This window comes from Phyllobates terribilis, unplaced genomic scaffold (genome assembly GCF_046119375.1).
Source record: "Phyllobates terribilis strain yellow unplaced genomic scaffold, ASM4611937v1 Scaffold_11__3_contigs__length_659146591, whole genome shotgun sequence".
Lineage (NCBI taxonomy): Eukaryota > Metazoa > Chordata > Amphibia > Anura > Dendrobatidae > Phyllobates > Phyllobates terribilis.
Window position 1 is genome coordinate 393,285,089 of NW_027362771.1, and position 8,038 is coordinate 393,293,126.

The following is an 8,038-nucleotide window of genomic DNA, read 5'->3' on the forward strand; positions in this document are numbered from 1 at the left end:
TCCCCAAATCCATACAAGATTCCATCCAGTCCAACTTTCCCTTTGCCTGGCCCTCACAGGGTATCAAATACTTAGGAATTCCTATTCATAGAGACCTCTCCCGTCTATGTTATCTTAATTTTGGGCCCTTTATTGAACAACTCCATACAGACCACGGTTGGCAAGTTAGAACTGTAAGATTCACTATGTGAACCACTGGTGTTTTGTGGCTAGCACATGTACACTGTGTTCCAAATTATCATGCAAAAAGTGTTTAGGAGTGATAAGGGAAGAATTTTTTTGTTTGTCAGTTAAACTCATTGATGGTGATGTGTGTCAGGGCTCTTTATATCACTGTAAGCAATTACAGACACCTGTGCTAATTAGTTTGGCAGGTGTGTACAATGAAAGGCAAGACTACATAAGAAGGCTGTCCCACATTATTAAGCAGCCTACATTTTCTGCCAAAAATGGGAAAGAAAAAGAATGTGTCGGCTGCTGAGAAGCAACAAATTGTGGAGTGTTTAGGTCATGGCATGACTACAATAAACATTGCCAAGACACTTCATCCTGATCATCGCACTATCAAGAAGTATGTAGCTGATTCACAGTACACACGTGTGCGTGCTGATAAGGGAAAATTGAGGACTCTTTCCTACAGGCAATTACGTCAGGTTAAAAGAGCAGCGGCAAAAAAGCCTTGTCATAGCAGCAGACAAGTTTTTGAAGCTGCTGGTGTCCCCAACATCCCCCGAACAACAAGATGCAGAGTCCTTCAGAGGTTTGCAGCTGTGCATAAGCCATCCTGTTGACCTCCTCTATCCTCTGCACACAAGCAGAAACGGCTCCAGTGGGCTAAACAATACATGAAAACTGACTTCAAAACTGTTTTGTTCACCGATGAGTGCCGTGCAACGCTCGATGGTCCAGATGGATGGAGTGGAGGATGGCTGATTGATGGACACCCCATGCAAACACGGCTACGGCGCCAACATGGAGGAGGTGGAGTAATGTTTTGGGCTGGAATCATGGGGAGAGAGATTGTCGGCCCCTTTAGTATCGCTGAAGGAGTAAAGATTAACTCCATAATGTATGTGGAGTTTCTCAAACAGCACTTCCTGCCATGGTTCAAGAAGAAGAACTGTGTATTCCGCAGCAAGATCATTTTCATGCATGATAATGCACCGTCTCATGCTGCACATAACACATCTGCATCTCTGGCTGATATGGGCATAAAAGGGGGCAAACTTATGGTGTGGCCCCCATACTCCCCTGACCTGTACCCCATTCAGAACCTCTTGAGCATCATCAAAAGGAGTGTCTATGATGGCGGGAGGCAGTTCACATCTAAGCAACACCTCTGGGAGGGTATTCTGTCCTCATGCAAAACAATTGAAGCAGAAGCCATCCAAAACCTGACAAATTCAATGGACGAGAGAGTTCAGAAGCTCCTTTCGAACAAGGGGTCCTATGTGAAAATGTAACATCACCTAGAATAAAGTTTTGAGTTGAAAACTGTTTGATTTCAGTTTCTAATAACCTGCTAATGCTTATAATTTCAAAAATGACCATTTTTTTGGTCTTTATTAAAATGGAAAGGTTGATCGAAAAGTTTGGGGGATCTAAGAGTGTGGCAACCCAGTAGTCATGATTACTTCGAATTCTGACAATATGAGGGTCATGTTGCAGGTAGTGCAGCAAGAAGGCACTTATGTGTCTTGCGCATCTCGGAGCCCCAAAATTATTTTCCGGGCTAGATGCAGCTAAAAATTATTATTAATTTTAAATCTGGTGGAGCTTAGTATAGATGGCCTAATAGGATCAGTGCTGCACATTGCTACAAAGCCCAAATTATTTTCCAGCCAAGATACAGATAAACATGATTAGTAATTTTAAATCTGGTGGAGCTTATTATAGATGGCCTAATAGAATAAGTGCTGCACACTGCTACAAAGCCCAAATTATTTTCCAGCCAAGATACAGATAAACATGATTAGTAATTTGAAAGCTTAAAACGGTTGGTAGGGTGATTTTAACCAATCATCAAGCTTTTACTCTCCCCAGGATGACACAGGGGTAGAAAAGTCATTTCGGATCCATGATTTGTTCATCTTTATGAACGTGAGTCTGTCTACATTATCAGTGGAGAGCCGCGTGCACTTATCTGTCAGCACAACACCAGCAGCGCTGAACACACGTTCAGACAGAACGCTGGCTGCGGGGCATGACAAGATCTCCAAGGCGTAAGTGGCTAGCTCCGGCCATTTATCCAGATTGGAAGCCCAAAAAGAGCAAGGGTCCAGTGACACAGTCATGGCTTCAATGTTTACTTGGAGATACTCCTGTACCATCGTCTCTAGGCGTTGACTATGTGTCAGACTTCTTGTCTCCTGCGGCCTTGCAAAGGATGGGCTAAAAAAGTGGTGAAATGATTCCGCAAAATTGATGTTACCAGCAGATACTGTGGTTCTGTTACGGTTTGAGTGCTGAACACTTGACGGTCCCACGGTTGGCAAGTTGGAACTGTGAGATTCACTACGTGCACCACGGGTGTTTTGTGGAAAAGCACATGTAAGATTCTGCAACAGTCTCTGCTGATACTCCTGCATGCGTGCATCCCTTTCTATGGCAGGAATAATTTCGGTAAATTTACTTTTGTACCGAGGATCTAACAGTGTGGCAACCCAGTAGACAGGATTATTTCTAATTCTCACAATTCGAGGGTCATGTTGCAGGTAGTGCAGCAAGAAGGCACTCATGTGTGTTGCGCATCCAGGAGCACCAAGTCCCTGTTGTGTTGGTGGCGAGGTAACAATCATGCTTCCTTCCTCTGTCCTCTCCCCCCAACCTCGCACAACAGAAATGTGATCAAGGTCTCCCTCATCTGATGAGTCTTCCATCAGTACGTCCTCCACTGCTTCCTGGGCTCCTGCACCTTCCTCACTAGTTTGGCTGCTACCATGCGCCCTGGTAAAACCATCTCCCCCACCCTCACATGCCTGCCGCCTTGGTGCTGCCGACCGTCTGGACCTTGCAGATGTTAGCCCTTCCGCATACAACTCCTCCTCCTCTACTTCCTCCACCTCCTCTTGTGCCACAACCTGACTCCGAATTCTGTTTAACATGTGCTCCAGCATGTAAATCACCGGAATAGTCATGCTGATAATGGCATCGTCAGCACTAAACATCTTCGTCGCCATTTCAAAACTGTGCAGAAGGGTGCATAGGTCCCTGTTCTGAGACCACTCCTCCAGCGTGATTTGCCCCACCTCTGGATCTCGTTGGCCCAGGCTATACGCCAGAACGTATTGCACCAGGGCTTGTCGGTGCTGCCACAGTCGCTGCAACATGTGCAGAGTTGAATTCCACCGGGTAGGCACATCGCATTTTAGCCGGTGAAGTGGCAGGCCCAACGACTTCTGTAGAGATGTAAGTCGCTGAGCTGCGGGATGCGAACGGCGGAAGTGAGCACACAGCGACCGTGCCCTCTGCAGAAGGCCATCTAGTCTGGGATAGTGGGCTAAAAATTGCTGGACAACCAGGTTCAACACGTGAGCCATACAAGGCACGTGTGTGACATTGCCCCGGCGAAGGGCCGCACCCAGGTTTGCAGCATTGTCGCACACGGCCTTCCCTGGTTTCAGGTCCAGTGGAGACAACCATTCATGAAATTGGTTCTCCAGAGCTGACCACAACTCCTCAGCTGTGTGACTCACATTTCCCAGACATTTCAAAGTAAAAACCACCTGATGACGTTGAGCCCTACTGCCAGCATAGTAAGGAGGTGTGCAGGATCCCTTCTGCACAGTTAGAAAGCTTGTGGCATGACCAGACAGGCTTTGGGTGCAGGTGGAAGACCGAGAGGAGGTTGAGGAGGCAGAAGCAGTGGAGGAACTTTGACATAAAGAGGATTGACGCACAACTCGTGGGGACGGCAAGACTTGGACAGCAGCCCCTTGTCCTGCTGTCACCATAGTTACCCAGTGCCCAGTCAGCGACATGTAACGCCCCTGTCCATGCCTACTCGTCCAAGTGTCTGTGGTGAAATGCACCCTGTCACACACAGAGTTTCTCAAAGAAGCGGTGATGTTGTGTGTGACATGCTGGTGGAGCGCAGGCACACCTTTCTTTGAGAAGTAGTGCCGACTGGGCATCTGGTACTGGGGCACTGCGACGGACATAAGGTCTCGAAAATCCTCTGTGTCCACCAGGCGGAAAGGCAGCATTTCTGTAGCCAAGAGCTTGCAGATAGTGAAATTCAACCTCTTAGCTTTCTCATGGCTAGGAGGAAATGGTCTTTTACTTGTCCACATCTGAGGGACCGAGGGCTGGCTATTGTGCTTAGACGGGGTTGATAAGGGTGTCCCCGGCAAACTGCCGGTCTGTGAGGAAGATGCAGGTGGACATGTTAGGTTGCCTTGATCCAAAGGTGGTGCTATCGATGTCGGACAGCGCTCAACACCAGCTGGTGTTACCACCTCCAAAGAAAATGATGACCTGCCAATCACGCTGGCTGTTGCGGGTAAAGAGGTGGCAGGTCTGCGCCCCAAAACAGGTGTGACTGCTTTCCCCCCAGTCACAGAGGATGAAGAGGCCGCGGATGCACAATATATGGCAGACGGTGGTTGGCCGGCCGGCTAGACCGCATTGTAGCACACTGAGCTTCCCACTGCAACTTATGCTTCATGTCCATGTGCCGGTTCATGCATGAAGTACTCAAACTATGTATTTTTTGGCCTCTACTTAGCTTTTGCTGACAAATGTTACAGATAACACGAGTTGGGTCATCTTTATCGATCTGAAAAAATGCCCAGGCTATGCAAGGCTTAGCACCGATGCGACCTGAAGAGCCACCACGACTTGTGGTGAGAGGCAGAGTTGTGTTTGAGGATGCAGTTGTTGACGTGCTTCCAGTACTACGTCTCTGTCCAGGAAGGCGCAACCTGACCTCGTCGTCACTAGCATCTTCCTCCACCTCCTCTGCTGACCTCATCTCTTGGCTGACTGTGGGTTGACAGTAAGTGGGATCTCCAACCTCATCATCATCACCCTGTGCGTTATCACACCCGTCGTCCTCAGAGCCAACCTGTTCCTGCCCTGACAAAAAACTAAAGTTGTCGCTCCAATCAGGTATTTGAGTCTCATCATCGTCTTCCTCATTGTCTCCACCAACAGGAGTTACAGTTTGGGAATGAGGGTCTACATTATGGTCAGAACCTTCTGCGTCTGGTCCTGGATCCGACTCATAAAGATTCTGGGCATCAGTGCAGATCATTTCCTCGTCTGGATTCACAGAAGCGCTGGAGTCGACCTCTGATTCCCAGGCTATAGTATGAGTAAACAGCTCTGCAGACTCAACCATCTGTTCTACCTCATACTCAGACGGGCAGCTGGAGATTTGGGAGCTGTGAGGAAGCAAGTGCGATTGGGGTGACACCTTTGAGGACTGGAGTATTTGTGATGTTGAAGTTGATGTGGAGGAGAGCCCACTTAAAGAAGCACTTGATATCCGTTGAAGCACCTGCTGTTTTTGTGCCTCATCTGGAATTTGTAGCGATTGGCGTGGCCGTAAAAAAGGGATCTTATCACATTGTCCGCTAAAAGAAGTAGACATTTTAGTTTGGCTGGAAGATGGTCTTTCTTCTGCAGATGTTACTGTTGCTTTAACACCTACCCCACGGACACAACCTTTTTTCCCCTTCCCAACACGCCTATTCCCCTTTCCACCAGCAGCAGGCCTTTTTCCACTCATTTTGGTGGTTAACTAATTCACAACTCTGGAGTTGTTTGCACAAAAAAACAATGGATGGGAACCGAGCAGAGCTGAGTGGCCAAACTGTGGTATTAGGCCAAAACTATTGGCTGGGTTAGATGGAGAAAAAAATTATATTCGATTTGCAACCTGATGGAGGTCAGTATAGATGGACTAATAGAACAAGTCCCACACACAGCTAGAAGCCCAAATATTTTTTCAGAGGTAGATGCAGAAAAAAAATATATTCAGTTTGCAACCTGATGGAGGTCAGTATAGATGGACTAATAGAGAAAGTCCCACACACTGCTAGAAGGCCAAATATTTTTTCAGAGCTAGATGCAGACAAAAAATTATTTTGAATTTGCAACCTGATGGAGGTCAGTATAGATGGACTAATAGAGAAAGTCCCACACATTGCTAGAAGGCCAAATATTTTTTCAGAGCTAGATGCCGATAAAAATTATATTCAGTTTGCAACCTGATGGAGGTCAGTATAGATGGACTAATAGAACAAGTCCCACACACAGCTAGAAGCCCAAATATTTTTTCAGAGGTAGATGCAGATAAAAATTATTTTGAATTTGCAACCTGATGGAGGTCAGTATAGATGGACTAATAGAGAAAGTCCCACACACTGCTAGAAGGCCAAATATTTTTTCAGAGCTAGATGCAGATAAAAATTATTTTTAATTTGCAACCTGATGGAGGTCAGTATAGATGGACTAATAGAGAAAGTCCCACACACTGCTAGAAGGCTAATATTTTTTCAGAGCTAGATGCAGATAAAAATTATTTTTAATTTGCAACCTGATGGAGGTCAGTATAGATGGACTAATATAGAAAGTCCCACACACTACTAGAAGGCCAAATATTTTTTCAGAGCTAGATGCAGAAAAAAATTATATTCAGTTTGCAACCTGATGGAGGTCAGTATAGATGGACTAATAGAACAAGTCCCACACACAGCTAGAAGCCCAAATATTTTTTCAGAGGTAGATGCAGATAAAAATTATTTTTAATTTGCAACCTGATGGAGGTCAGTATAGATTGACTAATAGAGAAAGTCCCACACACTGCTAGAAGGCCAAATATTTTTTCAGAGCTAAATGCAGATAAAAATTATTTTTAATTTGCAACCTGATGGAGGTCAGTATAGATGGACTAATAGAGAAAGTCCCACACACTGCTAGAAGGCCAACTATTTTTTCAGAGCTAGATGCAGAAAAACATTATATTCAGTTTGCAACCTGATGGAGTTCTGTATAGATGGATTAATAGAACAAGTCCCACACACAGCTAGAAGCCCAATATTTTTTCAGAGGTAGATGCAGAAAAAAAATATATTCAGTTTGCAACCTGATGGAGGTCTGTATAGATGGATTAATAGAACAAGTCCCACACACAGCTACAAGCCCAATATTTTTTCAGAGGTAGATGCAGAAAAAAAATATATTCAGTTTGCAACCTGATGGAGGTCAGTATAGATGGACTAAGAGAGAAAGTCCCACACACTGTTAGAAGGCCAAATATTTTTTCAGAGCTAGATGCAGAAAAAAAATTATATTCAGTTTGCAACCTGATGGAGGTCAGTATAGATGGACTAATAGAACAAGTCCCACACACAGCTAGAAGCCCAAATATTTTTTCAGAGGTAGATGCAGATAAAAATTATTTTTAATTTGCAACCTGATGGAGGTCAGTATAGATGGACTAATAGAGAAAGCCCCACACACTGCTTGAAGGCCAAATATTTTTTCAGATCTAGATGCAGATAAAAATTATTTTTAATTTGCAACCTGATGGAGGTCAGTATAGATGGACTAATAGAGAAAATCCCACACACTTCTAGAAGGCCAAATATTTTTTCAGAGCTAGATGCAGAAAAAAATTATATTCAGTTTGCAACCTGATGGAGGTCAGTATAGATGGACTAATAGAACAAGTCCCACACACTGCTAGAAGCCCAAATATTTTTTCAGAGCTAGATGCAGAAAAAATTATATTCAATTTGCAACCTGATGGAGGTCCGTATAGATGGACTAATAGAATGATGCTATGCCCAAAAGATTTTACTTCACTAGGTGCAGTAAAAAAATTGGTATTCTATACACAGGTGGTATATCTTGCAACACAGATAGGCTACTCCACTGACTAACACACTCTGCAATAGGCCAAAAAGGATTAGCTTTGCTAGATTCAGCCAAATGCTGTGAAAAAAACTTGCACAGCACTGGCACAGACCTGCCTGGCAAAAACTGATAGGAACTGATGTAACCTAGTCCTGAAAAGGACTGCAAATACAAT